Raw genomic sequence first — 18,918 nt, 5'->3', positions numbered from 1 at the left:
CTCTCTCTCTCTCTCTCTCTCTCTCTCTCTCTCTCTCTCTCTCTCTCTCTCTCCCCTCCCTCTCTCTTTCTCTCTCTCTCTCTCTCTCTCTCTCTTTCTCACACACACATACACACATATATTTTGTGATTGTTCTCAATGTTTCTGTTTTATAATTAAAGCATCTTGGTTTCTATCTATCCTTATCAATTAAAGATTATTTATAATCTCCTCCTCCTCCTCCTCCCACTGCACTTTTTCCCTATCCTTGATAAGATATATATTTTCCCTCTCTATAATCCTACCTTGTCCTGTTGCCAAGGAAACAATCTGGTTGAGTGTAAAGGTGGAAATCAGATTTTTCAGCTCCCATTAAAATAACAATGTATCTCTATATTGTCTGCTGTCAGCTGGCGATAATCATATAATGAGGATTGTTGTTGTTGTTGCTTTTGCATAACCCTATATTAACCTTGATCTTTCAACCGTGACCATCCTGTTTTTTTTTCTCTAATAATAGTGTAACCCAAACTACATTATTCCATGTTTTTTTTTCTAAGAGGGTAAAGTGTGGATTGAGGAAGATTTGACTGCTATTTCTATCAGGTCCATTGACTACCTAGAAACTCTTCCAGTGGTTGTTCAGTGTGTGTGTGTGTGTGTGAAACACTCTCAAATGTTATGATACAGTAGATTTATAAAATTGTGTCTCAACCATATAGTCTTGGACATTATTTATATTATTTACATTTGACGGATATTTGTTCTCATCTTGTTTGTTGTTAACATGTTTCAGCTGATATACCCTCCAGCCTTCATCAGGTGTCTTGGGGAAATTTCGAACCTGAGATCTCATTCCTAAGGCATTTTTCAATGTTGTTGTTGTTGTTGTTGTTGTTGTTGTTGTTGTTATTCATGTCATTGCCTGGAATCGAACTCAGAATCTTGGGGTTTGTAGCCTGCGCTCTTGACCACTATGCCATATGCCCGTGGTTAAGAGCGTGGGCTACTAACCCCAAGATTCCGAGTTTGATTCCAGGCAGTGACCTGAATAATAATAATAATAACAACAACATTGAAAAATACCTTAGGAATGAGAACCCAGGTTTGAAATTTCCCCAAGACACCTGATGAAAGCTGGAGGGTATATCAGCCGAAAAGTTGTGTTAACAATAAAAGACGAGGACAAATATCTGTCAAATGTAAATAATGTACATAATTCCTCATCTCTTAAATATAGAACTGCATATAGTCTTGGGTTCAGTCCCACTGCATATCACCTTGAGCAAGTGTCATCTACTACTACCCCAAGCTGATCAAAGCCTTGTGAGATTTAGTAGATGAAATCTAAAAGAAACATACATGTATGTATGTATGCCATTATTCAGTTTACTTCAAGATTTCTTGTCAATAGAGAAAGAACCAGTTTCTAACCTAAATCCAAAGCTCCTTCATTGGAATTCCAACATCAACAACAGGGTATTTTTGTTTGTTTATTTGTTTGTATGTATGTATGTATGTATGTATTTATGTATGTGTGTGCAGATTTGTATATTTTATGTATGTATTCTCATGCATATAGTTGCATATCTAGATATGCTCATATATATTTAAATGATAAACTTCTGGAAAAGTTTTACAGATTTTTACAGTTCCAGTGATGGATTGGATCTATAGTCTTCGAATTAGTTTTCTCCTTTCTGGTTTTGAGAAGCCTAATTTCTCAAGGTTGGTATTTAGGCAGTGTATTACATATCCCAGGGTCCCAATAATTACAGGTATAAACCTGAACTTGTAATCTAGATAGAGTAGCTGCAGATTTGTCAATAGTTCAGTATAGGTGTTCTCATTTTCACTGATCTTCAGCCTTATGTTAATGTCTGCTGGGCACCTAATTTCCACAAATGTGCACAGTTTCTCTTCTCTATCCCAAATCATTATACCAGGTCTGGTGCGCTTGCATTTTATTGAGTCTTCACTGGTACATTCCACCAGTATTCCCTTTTATTATGAGTGACTATGGCTTCTACCATATTGTGGGTTCTTATTCCTTTGTTCTCGGGATTTTCCTTCCGATGGATTTCATTATAGAGTGTCCTAGCTACAATGCCATGTCTCATCAGTAGATAATATTGTGATGGCATTTTTACAACTGCTTATGATGTGGGTGATATCTTCAGTGTGAACTCCACAAAGTCTGCATTAGTTGTCACACTTTATGTCTTTTCCTGCATCTCTATCTCTTTTGTGCATCAGGTGCTTGGTTGATATTTCCTATTCCTGGATTGCAAATGCATGCACTTCAAAGTATGTATATATGTATGTGTATCCTTGTCTAGCCATCACTTGATGGTTTTAAATGAGCATTCTCATCATACAAACAAGGTTCTTCATTTCCAATCTTCTGTGAAAATCATGTCTGACCATGAGGAAATATTACCCTACTTGGAAACAAGTGAGGGTTGGTGACAGGAAGAGCATCTAGCCATTGAAATCTGTATCAACAAATTTTACTAGAGACATGCAAGCTCGGATGATTGTGAGCTAAATGATGGTGTTGATGTTAAACTAAATTAGCTACTGGCAATGGGTTGTAATTGCTTATAAATGCTTACGATATTAATTACTTTGCACCTTTATGTACATTAATGATCAAAATATACTGTCAAGCAGATTTCACCACCTGGTTTAGCATCATTGCTTTGTTTGTGGATGCCTTTATCAAGGTTTACTCTGTTGTTAACGTTTGGATGGATCCATAGGTAATCTAGCATATTAAACTGTTTCCATCTGACAAATGTCACTCTCTGGCAGAGCTGATATTATGGTAGGAGAACTTGCCTAAAATGTCATTTGGGGTGATTGAATCTCAACTGAAATCTGTTAACCATGTAATGATGTTTGTGCACATCGATTGTATGGAATGTAGTTTAGCAGCCAAGATAGGTTGCTTTTTCTAATTAGAAGAAATGCAAGAATAATATTGGAAATCGGGATATTATAATTTTGAGGCTGATCAATTGGACAAATTTTCAGGAGGAAGAGACTCTATAAGAAATTCCTGGGCATATTGTTGTTTAGCTGCAAGTCAGCCTTGACTGAAGTGATATATAATCAATGTTATTTTAACCATGGCCATCCCATCCTAGAGTTTTGCAGGACCACATTATCGGGTATATCCTTTTTTTTTTTTTTTCAAGACAGTAGTGTGTAATAAAAGGGAGATTCAAGTGTTATTTCTAGGAAGTTGAAAACCACACGAATACGTTTAGTTGGAGTGTGGTGTTAAGCCAGCAATCTGAAGAGGGTAAATAGAGATTTGTTTTGCAGCAGCAGCTTAGTCTGAAATCAGATTGACGGTAATTGTGACAGTTGGTATTTAGTTGTTTAATTAAAGGTCAGCTCTAATTGGACAGAAGTGTATGATGTAAGGCAGTCACAGGCAACCTACAGCCTATGGGACTTTCTGAATGGCACTCTTAAATGAAAAATTATTCAAACTCTTTTAATAGTGTGGTCCACCTGATGATCCATGTCTCATGGAACCTACTTCTTGCAAAGGGTTGCTCATGCCTGGTCTATGTTCTTTTTATCTTTTTTTTGTATATAACTAAAACTACATTATTTAACATGTCCTCCCAGTTTTAAGTTGGTGGGGAATGATTAAAGGATATTTTAACAGCTATTTGTAGCAGAGCAAGTGATCACAAAGAAGTCACATCCACTTTTTTTGTGTGTATAATGGAAGTTATTTCTTGGATGTAGTCCAGAAACTGTACATGCATCTAAAAGAGTGAGTGCTTCCAGTAATTATACTGAAATCACTCTCTCATGTTTTCAAGCATGTTCATTACTGCATTAGAGTTACGTCCTTGTGTAATATTCCAATACAAAGTGAAGTAGTTTTTGATAAGTAGATCAATATTATTTCTCTACCTATTTGTTTATATGCCCCATCTCCCTATCTATTTATCACTCTTTCACATGTACGTGCACACATGCATATTAACACGGGGGCCATAACTAAAATACCAAAACTTTATTTGCTTGTGTAATTTCCATATCTCCTTCAACAAATTCCCTTCTGTATTTAACTCCGTGAGTTGATTGTACAGATCTCTCTTTAATTATTTCATTAGTTCATTTTCTTCTTGCCATGTGTCTGTTATAGCAGAATGACTCTGCAATAACAATATCAATTAGTAACTCCTCTAAACTTTTCCATAGTTCATTTCAGCAGCATACCTCTACCCACAAACTCCCTTCTCATATCAGAACATATCAAAAATAATAATAAAAAAGATCCCTGAAGGAATAGATGCTATCTACAGGAAAGAATTGCCAAATGCATTAATGAAGCTGAGCAAACTGGTTCGAGACCTAGGGGTAATCAAACAATGAGATGACTGGATAATATCCATAGTTTTATTGGTTGTGCTTAAAAATCCAACTAGAAAGTCTTGAGGAAGTGCCTGAGGTCTCTGCTTCCACAACCCTACCAGGAATAGTGGGCAGAGAAGATATATGGATCGACTGATTTTTTCTGTACTGTGCTTATAGGCATTGTTCATCATGGACTACCATCCCCTCCTGTCCCCCACACAACTTAGTAAGATTTTGTGTTCAGTCTTTCTGTAACCAGATGGTAAGGCCTTCAAGTATTTTCTCTCTGTCATTCCCCTCCTTCTATTTTTTTAGTTTTTCTGTTGTCAGGTCTTCATGGTTTTGTCTTCTCATCTGATGTCTAATGAATTTTACCTATTGCTTCCTTTTGTTGTTAAGTTTTCTTTTTGTTTCTCTTCATCTAAGGTCCACAAAATTCGTTGCTCTATTTGTATAAGATATCTTCAGCATCCATCCAAAGAATCACTTCTTTTTATCATCGATAAGCTTTTGCAATTGTTTGTTGGTGTTCCAAGTCTCACGGCCAAAGGTAATGGTGGTTTCTATGCATGCCCCTAAGTCTCTTCCTCACTTTTATTGATAGATGTTTATTGTTATCTCACTGAAAACAGCATTGGCCTATCCACTCCTTGACTAATGTACTTTTTAATTTTTATCTTGTAACATGTCTATGACATGTTACAGGATCTCAAAGACTGGTGGGTAGGATTTAGGCAGGTATCCTCAAACTAGAAACCATGTCCAAATGCTTGCAACAGAGTGGATTTCACTAAAGGAAGACAAGGTGCCAGGTGGTGGTATCAAGCTGAGCAAGCCTACCACCACAAATAGTGGTTCTAACTATTGAAAACTATTGTTTTGTGTCAAGATTGTTCCATTAATTTTTTATGTAGTAAATTGGTGATACTTCTTCGGTTTGGTCTGTTGGATGTAGCTGTACCTACGACATTCATAGACCCTCCAAGTTAGTCTAAATACAATTGATTTAATGACCATCAAAGATTTAATTGGTAATATCTATGTGATGAAGAAAGACATTATTAGCCCAAAAACTCCTATTATAATTTTGGCAGAGATGGGAGACAACTCTGGATATGTTTAAGTCTTATTAGTCCTCCTCAGAGACATATACACTTCAACTTACTTGCTGAAGTAATGACAAGACAAACATAAACTCTTTTTATACTAAGCTTCCTGGGATTGTCTCTGATTCTATAATACAAAACCTCTTGATTTCAGATATTTATATTTAAATTAAAAATTTCCTTTGCAATTTATGTAAGAAATTTTTGTTAAGTTGTGTTCCAAAGACAATAATAATCTTTTCTACTATAGGCACAAGGTTTAAAAGTCTTTAGGGAGCTAGTCAATTACATTGACCCTGGTGCTAAACTGGTTCTTATTTCATTGACCCTGAATGAATGAAAGCCAAATCAACCTCTGTAGAATTTGAACTCAGAACATAAAGAATGACAAAAAGTTCACTGCCTTAAAGCCCAAATTCTTCATTATTTTCTACATTCTAGAAAAACTTACACAATGTATCTAATTAGAGATATGGTTCTGAGGGGATTGATATATTTGTGATATTGTACATGAGTAAGTGTGAAAAATTAGGATGTTTTAGAAATAATCACTGAAGTGAATTACTTAGAGTTGCCACCTGTATTAAAAAGCAATATATATGTCAGAGTTAACCTATTAATGAAGCGAACATTAAAAATCTAATTACAAATGCAAATGAATTTTAGTTTTAAATGTTTTAAAGGAATGTTCACAGGCAGAATCATGAAGAATTTAAAGTATTTTACAAATGTTAGCTAGATTCAACCAACTATTTCTGTGTTGTTGATCGACTCAGGCACAGGCTATTAAACAACAACAAATTTCATGATGATGACTGTGGGATGATAATAAAGAAGATGATGATGATAATGTAGTCGGATATTTAGAAATTTTGTTTATAACAAAGTTAGTCAAACTTTTAATCCATATGGGATTGGTAAGGACTATTTACTTGTGTACTAGGGTAAGGGATGAGAAAGGACAGCTGTGATATCCGCTATGCTTCCAAACAGGTCTGATGAAGGAATCAAAATAATATGTAATAGAATCCGACTATCTATCTATCTCTATTGATATATATATGCGTGTGCATATACACACACAACACACACACACACACATTAAGAGAGAGTGAGAGAGAGAGAGAGGCACAGGTGTGCATGTGTGACTAAGAAGTTTACTTCCCTGGTTTGGGGTTCTGCCCCGTTGTATGACACCTGGGTCAACCAAAGCCTTGTGAGTGGATTTGGTAAATAAATACTGAAAGAATCCTGTCGTGTGTATTGGTGTCTTCTTGTCTTGACATTGCATAAGGTAAATGATCGTTATTCATTTGCAATATTCTGCAAAAACATGTGTGTGACCATGGAGAAATATTACCTTCTTTGGAAACAGATAAGGGTTGGTGACAGGAAGAGCATTCAGCTATAGAAAATCTGCACCAACAAATTCTGACTGAAGCAAGCATAGAAAAGTGGATGTTAAAATGATGATGATTATAAATATGATCATCTGATTGACGAGACTAATTGATGTTATGCATTACTGGTATAACTTTTGAACAATGCTGTGCTACTGGCTAGGTGAGCAGTCCAACATTTCCTCTGATCAGAAAGCCAACCTATCACAGGGTTACCCCTTTACAGCTAAGTGGACTGGAGCAGTGTGAAATGAAGTGTTTCATTCAAAGACACAATACACATCTCGGTCTGGGAGCCAAACCCATGGTTATAATAATCCTTTCAATTTAGGCACAAAGCCTGAAATTTTTAGGGGACGGGACTAATTGATTACATTGACTCGAATATTCAACTGGGACTTATTTCATGAGCCCGAAGGATGAAAAGTGAAGTTGAGGTGTATCAATATCAGAAGAAGGTTTACAGGGAAACTAGCTTTTGTATGTGGAAGATGCATAGGTACAATAAACGCTGAAAATGTGCACAAAATACTCCATCAACTGCTAGGGGAGCAAGCTAGAGGTAGTAGATAGCTTCTGTTATCTCTGTGACCAAGGTAGTAGTAGAGGTGGATGCTCCTAGAGAGTAGTTGTGAGAATTAGATTAGGCTGGACAAAATTCAGAGAGCTCCTACCTCTGCTGCTAACAGACAGCCTCTCTTTCAGAGTGAAAGGCAGATAGTATGGTGTATGTGTGCAAACAGCCATGCTACATGGCAGTGAAACATGGGCTGTAACAGCCAAGGACATGTGTAGGCTTGAAAGAAATGAAGCCAGTATGCTTTGCTGAATGTGCAATGTGAGTGTGCATGTTCAACAGAGTGTAAGCTTCTGGAGAGAAAAGTTCGGCATAAGAAGCATCAGATGGGATGTGCAATAGAGCTGGTATGGTCATATGATGCATATGGACAAGGACAACTGTGTAAAGAAGTGCTGGTCTCTAACTGTGATGGGAACTTGTGGTAGGGGTAGACCCAAGAAACATGGGATGAAGTGGTGAAGCATGATCTTTGAACTTTGAACCTCACGGAGGTAACGACTAGTGACCAAAATCTTTTGTAATATGGTGTCACATAACTGGCACATAAAGAGCACTGTTAGAGCATTGGGTCTCAGAGAGGCAAAGTGGCTGAGTTCCTTTTGAGTGTTGAGCCTCTCGGAGGCAAAGTGACTGAGTTCCTTATGAGCTTTGGGCCTCATGGAGGCAAAGTGGCCAAGCTCCTTTTGACTGTGGTCCTTTTGAGTGTTAGGCCTCACTAAGGCAATGACCAAAACCTTTGGCATTATGTCATGCTTGAGAAGACCCATCAAGCCGAGCAAAATTGAAGTCATGGCAGATACTGGTGTCATGCAAATGGCAACCATACCGGTGGCATGTATATGCACCCATTACAATCTCCAAGTGGTTGGCATTAGGAAGGGCATCCAGCTGTAGAAAACCATGCCAAATCAGAATGAAGTCTGATGCAGCCTTCCAGCTTACCAGCCCTGGTCAAACTGTCCAACCCATTACAGCATGGACAACAGACGTTAAATGATAATGTTGATATGTGTGCGTGTATATATAAATATATGTCAGTTGAGGGATTGTGTCTTGCAAGTTATTTGGTGACCTTGCTATGACTCAACCAATCAATCCCATCATCTTACTGATACCACCTCTCTATCAATAACACTGCTCTGTCAGTACTGTTACCTTGCTCATATCATCATTCACAGCCTGCCCACCACTAATCATTTTTATCAAATTCTTCTGTAATACTAGGTGCAGTGCCTTGGGAATGATTGAAAAAGATTCAAACCAATATATAATAAAAAGAAAAAACACCGGGATTTTCAAACAAACACACTGTATAGAGTGGGTACTGCACACCTTATATGAAGGACTTTCATTTCAATTGGCAAGCACAGAACACTGCACATACCCAAGGCACATGAAGTTATGCTTGGCTGTGCAGTGAAAGCACACAATGAAAATAACACTATTGAAATAATAATAATAAAAGTACTACTAATACTATTATTATTATTATTATTATTATTATTATTGATGATGATGATGATAATTATATCAATAGTGATAACAAAAATAATAATTGCAGCAAAAATAGAAAATCTAGAATCTTTACTTGATGCAGCATTTTTCTTTTTGTTATTCAAGTCACTGTAAAAGAAGAGAGGAAAAAGAAAGACAGAGAGAAAGGAAACGCGAAAGAAAATGAGCCAAAGCCATCAATGGTTGAACTGGCTTTAAAGTTTTAGTTGTGTAAGCTATTACTGTCACTATAGCTTTCTAAATGAAAGATAGTATTAGTACTGGTTGACAGCTGAATTGATATTATTGCACTGTTCTGTTGAAGATACTTTCTGAAACTATATATATTTTTACTTGACAACAAATTACGTGTGATTTACTTGTATTGGTCACTTTAATCCTTTGTCTAAGCTCTCTAATTCAGTTAATTTCATCTCAACAACTGTCACTACATATGTTATATTGAAATACTGCTTTTAAAATGCTTTCCAAAGAACTGATTGATATTATGCTTTTAATTCATTTTAAGATGTCTTATATATCATCATCAACATCATTTAAACATTTAACATCTGTTTCCCTTGGTGGCTTAGGTAGAATGGTTTGACAGGATCTGCTGAGCCACAAAGATGCCTCATGCTGCAATGTCAACCTTGGAATGTTTTCAATGGCGGAAGACCTTCCCTAAGGTCAAATCACTTAACAGTGTATTGGGTGCTTCTTCTTTTTTTTTTTTTTTGTGACACTGGCATTAGTGAGGCTCATACACACACACACACACACACACACACACACACACACACACAGAGTGAAGGTACACGAGTCAGTGGTTAGAGTGTCAAGCTCACAATCATGAGGTAGTAAATTCAATTCCTGGACCAGGCTATATGTTGTGTTCTTGAGCAAGACATTTTATTTTATATTGCTTCTGTTCACACATCTGTAGAAATGAGGTGTGATGTCACTGGTGTCGAGCTGTAATGACCTTTGCCTTTCTCTTGGATAACATTGGTTGCATCGTGAGGGGAGGTTGATATGCATGGATGACTGCTGGTCTTCCATAAACGACCTTGCCTGGACTTATGCCTCAGAGAGGAACTTTTTAGGTGCAATCCCATGCTCATTCATGACTAAAGGAGATCTTGTCCTTTATATATATATATATATATATATATATATATATATATATATATATATATATATATATATATATAAGTATAATTTGGGTGAAGACCTCATAACCTGCATATAAGAACTCTTATGTCATTATTTGGCCACCACATGATATCTTACAGTGGAGTATATTCCGGGGCTAGATACACATGTGGAACTCTTCTTTACACAAGATTAATTCAAGGTTAATATAACATGAGGATAAAAGATAACTGGCTTTAAAAGTAAATCACGAAATTTGTTTTGGCACAACTTTTAAAGAATGGAGTTGGGAAAGGGTATCAACAACTGAGTAGTTATTAAGTGGAGTTAAAGAAAGCATTAGCTTGTCTTTCTTTCTGCTTTGGTTATTAGAATTTTAGATCATTTCAGATGTAGGTCAACTATGGTTCTCCACATAGGTGTAGCATGCACGATCACCCACCCACATATATTTCCCTATACACACTACACACACACAGAGACTTGGTTGTGAGGTTAAGAAGTTTGCTATGTAATCACATAGTTTTAGGATGAGTTCCACTATGTGGCACTTTGAGCAAGTGTTTTCTGCTATAGCCTCAAAGCTTCTAAAGCCTTGTGAGTGAATATAGGAGATGGAAACTGAAAAGAAGTCCTGAACATTGCTTTGCTTCTATTGTATCCCTGTCAAGCCCTCATTACCTTTCATATTCCTTGGACCCACCACTCTTCTAACTAGACTACTGTTCAACTGCTATAATTAAATGAGATCAGACAAGAACAAAACCACGCATATTACATTTCCTTTTGCTGTACCAGTTATCCCTCTCCTTGGAGCCACCTGCTTTTGACATCTATCACCCTATTCTCAATATTATCTCTTCCCACCATTTTTATTAAACAAAGAGAAGACTTGGTCTTCCTATCTGTTGGATACTGTCAGTCTCCAGCCTATGCCTGTGTGAAAGATAGATGTAAAATGATAATGATGACGTACATATAAATAATTACAGGCACAGACACATATATGTAAACATTTTTTATTTGATATAGTCACTTATAATATTAACACTACACTGCACTATTGAGGTTCAATCCCCAGGTATGACATCTTTGGCAAATGTCATTTTCTGTTACCTCAGATTGGTTCATATCATATGAGTGACCTTCAGAAGATGGAAACTGTATAGAAGCCCATTGGATGGATTGAACCTGTAAGTCAATGATATAGACACATTGTGTCATCAAGGGAGCACATGTCTGTGGAATGCTCAGTCACTTGCACATAAATTCAAAAGTTCACATGTTCAACTGAATCCTCCTTGTTGATGAACCCTTGTATGCATGCATCTTTTCCCTTACAGACACAGACACATGTATGTAAACATTTTTATTTGAAATAGTGAAAGGCACAAACTGAAATTCTACATAACTATTTTATTTATTCTCTGTTTAGAGAAATGCATGCTTAAAATATTTCCTGTAGTTTATATTATTTGTATTTATAGGCTAAAATATATAAATTCCATTTTTTCAAAATACATTTTAACCTTTTGTACAAAGTGCACTAAAATATTTTTAGTTGCTCTAAAGTACACCATGAATGACAAAGGATAAAAAAAAAAAGGGACCCACTGATCTAGATAACTAAACATACATAAGTTTATTTAGTGAATATTTGATGTGCAGTGCTCAGATTGCCTCTCACAACTAGATGACTAAACAGTTGATATAACTTGTATCAACTTTATTGAGATTGAAGTAAGATCCTGGTAAGTTATCTACACAATGCCAACTATTTTATCTGCTCACTCATTACTCTTTATACACAGGTACACACATAAACACACATACACACACACATATTTGTCTATGACAATCTTTCATACAGTTTCTGCCAGCCAATTCCATTCATAGGGAATTGATCTGACTGAGGCTTATAGTAGAATATGATTGCTCATGGTGCCATGCAGTGTGATAGAACTTGAAATCATGTGCTTATAAAGCAAACTTTCAATCCACTCGGTCTGGTGTGTCTGTCTTTCTTCCCCTCCACTCTCTCTCTCTATATATATGTGTGTGTGTGTGTGTGTGTATATCTATATCGATATATATATAAACTAATTTAGAGATGAACCACCACTCCACAACTCAGTCAACTCAGAACCCGTCCAAATCCATGCTGTGAGGCATATACCATCTCTAAATAGTTATATACATATATATTATATATTAGGAAACCTGGTGTAATTTTATACCGATTTTTGCCTGTAAGGTTGGAATAAATTTTTTATTCCCTAATATTATTACTATATATATATATATATATATATATATATATATATATATATATATATATATATATATATATATATATATATACATATATATATACATATATATATATATATAAAATGAGTAAGTGGGAGAAAAATGGAGGGAGATAAGCTTTCACTTATCTAGTAGAATTGAACCAAATACAATGTGAAGCTATTTTGACTTAATGTTGATTACATTCATCAATAATTCCAATATATATTGACTTTCATGTTACCTGTATAACCAGTTGTAGAAACAAGCAAGCAAAAGAAAAATCAAATACAAAGAAAACAACAAACAACATAACATGAAGCACTGATGCAAAAACTCTCCATTGCCTTTACCTTCTGTTTACAATCACAAATTACCTTAATTAATTGTTCATTAATAAATTAAACATATAATACACTGGTCATGAATAGTTGCCAGTAAACTAGCCTCATTAGTTATTGTTGCTTTCTAATGAATAATGTTCAGTTGATCTCAAAACTTCTGTGATCATGACCTTTATGTCTAACAAGCAGTTGAACTCTTAATTGATTTGTAATTGTTTTATCAGAAATAGGAGTGCAATAGTTCAATAGTCATCTTTCTATATACACCCTCTCAGTTTTTGTTCTGCTTGTTTCATTGTAGATTTCTATTGATTTACTTCCATAATTCTCTTGATAGGATGGAGGGGGAGTTTGTACATATATAAAAAAAAAAAGACTTCTCAGTAGATCTCAGCTTGAATGATTGAATGACTAAACATTGTTAAAATGACATCATAATGATTGGAGGGTTTGGGTTTGTGGCCAAGAAATTTTTTTTTACCAATGAAGCCACTGCTAATCCTCTAATGAGCAAATACAATGTGCATTAGAGCACTAATCCTGTATATTTATATTCTAGACTTTGAACATACAGGGGGAAAAAATCAGCCCACTTGATGAGTAAGCTTTGTAAACACTGACTTATGAGTTTATATGAGAAGTTACATGTGGTTAATTGATTTGCTAGAAATCATAACCAACTCTCCCTCAAAATCAAACACCCCATGTTAAAAAAATTCGAAATTTTTTTGGAAGGGGCCAGTCGATTAGCTCGACTCCAGGGCGTAACTGGTACTTAATTAATCGACCCTGAAAGGATGAAAGGCAAAGTTGACCTCGGTGGAATCTGAACTCAGAACGTAAAGACAGATGAAATGCCACTAAGCATTTCGCCTGGCATGCTAACATTTCTGCCAGCTCGCCATCTTAATGTTAAAAAGAATTGATGGGTAAATGTATTTGTTGATATCTAATATGCCTATGTGTTTCTTATGTCAGTATTTTTTTGTTGTTTAGTAACAATCTGGTGCAGATTGTGTAAATCTATGATCAAAGACATTCCAGCCATGACCATTCTGTCTTTTTAGGGATATCAACAACTACATGTATCCTTCAGTTTTTGTTAACAGGCCTTCTGAAGCTGATGTGCGGTAAGGTTCCCCTATATCAATATTGTTAACATTCTTCTAGATTAGCTGCAAGTTGGCAGCTGCAGAAAGAAAACGACTGCAAGAAGGTAATTACAAAGAGCTGTCATACTGAGAAGGAAGGACAAGGTATGATGGGTAATGCAGGGCTTGGACCTAGACTTGGGGGTGGATACTGGATGGTGAGGTTAAGAAAGATCAGTAAATCTGGAATGCTTGCGTTGGGGTGTCATGAGATTAGCCACTCCCAAGGAGCTGAAGTTAACGTTGCAGCTGTAGAACCAGAGAGAGGTTATAACACACTCCAACTTCTGTTAGTCAGAAGTTTGAGTGAGTTGGTGAGTAATCTCATACCAATCATTTAAGTGACTTTTCTTTGAAGTGAGTGGGAATGATTGCCTCCAGGGGTATGTCATATGACTCTCAGTTAGGTAGAAGTATCGTATACAATTCTATATTTCTGAGATCAGGAATTTTTATATTATGTATTAGTTGGAGTAGTGTCCCCATCTTAGTTATTGCTTTTACTGATGCATAATACAGAAGTATAGTATATCTGTATCAGCAGATGTGTAGGTCACATTCAGTCCTTTAAACATTTACCTTTGTGTCTTTGGAGCTGTTTGATTAAATTTGATATGGAACTTCACAACTGTGACTAGTTAATGAATCAACCTTTTCACTTTTCCTCATTCTCTCTTCTGTCCTTCTTCAGCACAAACCAATAAATTAAACACTCTATTAATCTTGTCAAGAACTGCATCCTCCTTCAGTTGTCTTCTTGAAAAAGTTTTTCTTCATACCACCAAACAGATGACGCATTTTGACAAAGAGCCAAGAAAGAAAAAAAAGAAAAAACCCAAAAGACTGAAAGCTGTTTGTTGGTGAAAGAACTAAGAGTATTCAAGTGGATAGTTTTATTTCATGCTAGATTGAAATAGGCAAGAGGCTTCAACATTATTTGAACTAGCTGTAAGGCTCTCGCATTATTTAAATTAAATGCTAGGTTTAACGTTATTTGAATTAGATAGAAGCTTTAGCATTGTCTAAATTAGATAAGAGGTTCTAGCAATATTTCAGTTAAATAACAGGCCATAATTGCATTATTTATGTAAAATGGTAAAGTGTCTGGTCAACATTGTTGTTTCACCCCAGATCTGTCCCCATTCAACATAGCTATAATCAAAAAGGATCTAGTCATGACTGTTTCATTTTTTTTGTGTATCAGGATCCACACTGCTCAGGTTATTTAGTTTCAAATATCAAGATGTGATATGAAGGAGATTTCAATGCTATTTCTGTCAGGTCAAGGGACTCTCTAATGACTTGCTGATGTGTTGCTGCTTGAATATCAAATGTACATTCATAGTATTTAAAGATGCTGCATTGAATCGAAATTTTATGCTTCAGTTGTAAACAAATGTAGTCAGTTCATTGATTTATTTTTATCAATGGGTCATATGCTATTTTAGAGATAGTTACTTTTAATCACTTTTTTCATTTTGATTGTTCCACGTTTCCTTAGATTTCAAATATTTTAAAGATTTTAGCATTTGTTTTCATTACCATGACCTCATAACATCAACATCATCATCATTATTACAAACACCACTACAATCATTATTTTCTTCATTGACTTTGAGTTATTCATTATCCAAACCAATGGCATTTAATCTGTTTATTTTTTGGCATTCTTGAAATATAAAAAAATAGTTCTTGTGCACTTTACCTGGAAATTTTAAATAGAAAACTATTTCCTAAAGCTAAAAATTTATAAAAAGAATGAAACTAGTACTTGCATTGTTTTAGTAATCACAGTTGTATATAACAACTGTGAACAACATAGTTTTAAAAAAAAATGCAAAAGTAATAATAAACTCTTGGATTAGGATGAATTTTCTGAAGCCTTAAATTATACATTCATAAATCCACAGTTTTGCTATACACCTATTTCAGTGCACCGGTAATCTGTGGCACTTGGCTTCACAACCATTGCCTAAAACATTACTATCTTTCTGTGTCAAAAAGTGTAAATCTTGTATATTTACTAAGTGGTTCTACTATCACTACTTCAGCAAGTTTGTTGCACTTTATACCTCTGCTTATGAGATCATTATAACTTCGACATATGTCAAGAGTTGTCTCTAATGATTTCTCTCAACATAATTGCACTTTGTCATACATGCACCATGATGCTCCACATCAGACAAAGCTTCCGAGCTTCATTCTTTCTAATCTTCGCATGCTCTTTGCATTCAGTGTCCATGTCTTACTACCGTGTACCATTGCTACTCATACACAAAGAGCATACACTTTACCTTTCATTTGGAAATGGAGACCTTTTGTTACCAACAGAGGTAATAGTTCTCTGAACTTTCTCCTGTCTCTTTTTATTCTAGCAGCTATACTTCCAGTTTTCAGAACTTCCTCCTCTATTGCTTGTTAGGTCACCTAGATAAAAGAAACCATCTACAATTTGTAGGGAACCTCCTAGGCATCCAAGAAAATATATATATATAATCTCTCTATATATAAATTTCCTGCGTGTTCTTCATGTTTATTGCTTATTTGCACACGTGTGTGTGTGTGTGTGTGTGTGTGTATGTGTAATTGTGTGTGTTATTTCAGTCCCATAGTCCCAACAAACTTAGTGAGTTGCAGAGTATCCTCAAGAACAAATATTATGTTTTGATGATTGCATATCTTTAGCAAGTCCATGCTGTTACAAACAGAAGATAACTGGATATCTTGATGTAGTATTTCCTACTGCAACAACTCATGGCGAGTGGTTTATCCCACTCCACTCACCATTCTCAGAAATTCTGCAAAGGTTATAGGTGTTACCCTTCCTCTTCTGGCTAAACTCTAAAAAGAATATGTGTGTGTGTGTGTCTGTCTGTCTGTCTGTCTGTCTGTCTGTCTATGTATTTGCGCGCGCGCGTGTGTGTGTGTGTGTGTGTGTGTGTGTGTGTGTGTACATTTAATTATATAACTATAATTGTATGACAACTAACCTTTGGTGAACACATGCTTGTATATGCATGTGTCTGTGTGAATGTGTATCTGAAATTGTATATGTGTATTTATGTTTATGTGTGCAAATGAGAATGCTAGAATGCGTACACAAGAACATATAAGAAATCTGCATTAGATAGACAGCACAGAACATTACAGAATTGAATTCAAAATAACTCTTCTAAAATTGGAACCCAAGGCTGTAGACATTTATTTATGCATTCCCAATATTGTGTTTCAATCATTATGAAGGTTTATTATGTGTATTCAGAAGATATGGCTCCATCACTTTTCTTCCATTTTATTTGGAAATTTTCTGCATGAGATGAAAATGTATGTATGTGTGAGTGCATGTATGTTTGTGTGTGTGTGTGTGTGTGTGTGTATACATATATTAGAAAATCACTAATATTATTCGGGTAATGTGCCAAATTTATGTCAGTGGCGTGTAGTCTGGTCGACAGTGCAGCACTTCTTAAAAGGATTCTATTTCGGCAGATTCCTAGAGTTAGTCAGTAAGATCGAAGCTGTTATCTCCGAGGCAATATAGCCAGTGGATGCCAAACAAGAGATTAATAATACAACTTTACTCAATATGTGTCGTGATTATTAGGCTGTTTCTTTGTTGCTTTTGTCCTCTCTGCCCATCCTATTGCATTATTTACGCATCTATTGAAGTTAACCTTTCGACTTTAAATCGTTAAATTGCTTTAGATATTTCTGGCATAATCAACGAGAAAATAAAGATGAAGATGATATTAATAATAATGAAAACAATACCACTACTAATAATACTGTTTTTTCTTTTTCATTTTTTGCATGAAAGTGTGAGCAGATAAGTTGATCACAGCACTGATGTTTATTAAAATATAGTTTATGATCTTTTAATGGTAATTTTCATTAGTTTAGTTATAAAACTGAGAAATCTGTTAGTATCTAAGTCAATAATATGTTTGACTACTGAATCTAAAATGTTGATAATCATTATTTTGTCTCTGTGATGTTTCCATGACCATAGTTCATAATTCCCAGCAGTTTAGATTTTTTTCAAACTATAAATAACTATTTCTTAAAATTGGAAATATAAAATAACTTCTAAAACCTGAGGGTTGTTTAAAAGGGGAATGTCACTGAAAAAATATAATAAAATTTATTTAACAAATACTGCTTTAAAGTAATGTATTAACTGAAGACATATAACTTGTAAACAATGACAATACACTTTTTATAATGGCATTACACATTTGTTAATTAATTCAGTTGTTTAATGTCTATTTTCATTTCAGAAAGTAGGTTGTTGAGGCAGGATTTTTATGGAGAGATATTTTTTCTTGTCACCTACCTTTATCTGTTTTTTATGTAAGGGAATTTTTTGATTCCTGAGGAATTAGTAAGCACGCAACTAATGTGTATCTGTTGTATCTCAACTGCAAACACATAAAAAAAAAACTATATATACTCTGTGTGTGTGCATATATATATATATATATATATATATATATATGTAAATTTAAGTCAAAGTATATGAATTCAAATAATTTGGTAGAACTCAGAAAAAAATCTCCTTAATGTATCATTCTACAAAACATATAGAATACATAGTACAATACATGTTTTGAGCGAAGCTCTTCATCAGAAATATAGAAAAAGTTCAAAGAAGGAGAGACGGAGAATGATAATTTATACTTGTATAGATAGTAGTAAATCTTGCATTAAATTACTAATTCCCATTATGTTTATATAGATAGGTTGTAAGATTTGATGTGTTTATAATATAGCCGTTGAGGGTTTCCTTAGGTTTAGCATTTTCTATATATATATATATCGGTAATGTAATTTTAGGTGTTTAGTTTTTAAAATTTTATTAATTTTTTTTAATTTTTAAAAATATATTTGCAATTTATATATTTTTATTATATTTTTATTCATATTCTTATTTTTCTATTTTATATGAGCATGGAAAGCGGACGTTAAACAATGATGATGATGACTTATGATATGTATTTTTAACTTTGATCTGTTAATAATAATAACAATAAGATAAAT

General features: G+C 34.9%; 1 protein-coding gene across 14 annotated transcripts in view; it reads left to right on the top strand.

Annotated features, from left to right (window-relative positions):
- Positions 1-18,918, top strand: part of LOC106879466 (uncharacterized) — a 268,985-nt gene that overhangs the window by 141,973 nt on the left and 108,094 nt on the right. Inside the window, exon 1 of one of the 14 annotated variants that reach the window (XM_014929032.2) lies at positions 11,775-11,848. The exons of the other annotated variants lie outside the window; for them this stretch is intronic. The gene's annotated coding sequence lies outside the window, so the exon portion shown is untranslated. Of the gene's footprint in view, positions 1-11,774; positions 11,849-18,918 lie in introns of those variants that run through there. 14 annotated transcript variants of the gene reach the window in all.

Source organism: Octopus bimaculoides, chromosome 1 (genome assembly GCF_001194135.2).
Source record: "Octopus bimaculoides isolate UCB-OBI-ISO-001 chromosome 1, ASM119413v2, whole genome shotgun sequence".
In the NCBI taxonomy this organism is placed as follows: Eukaryota; Metazoa; Mollusca; class Cephalopoda; order Octopoda; family Octopodidae; genus Octopus; species Octopus bimaculoides.
This window is presented reverse-complemented; position numbering and strand designations above follow the sequence as displayed.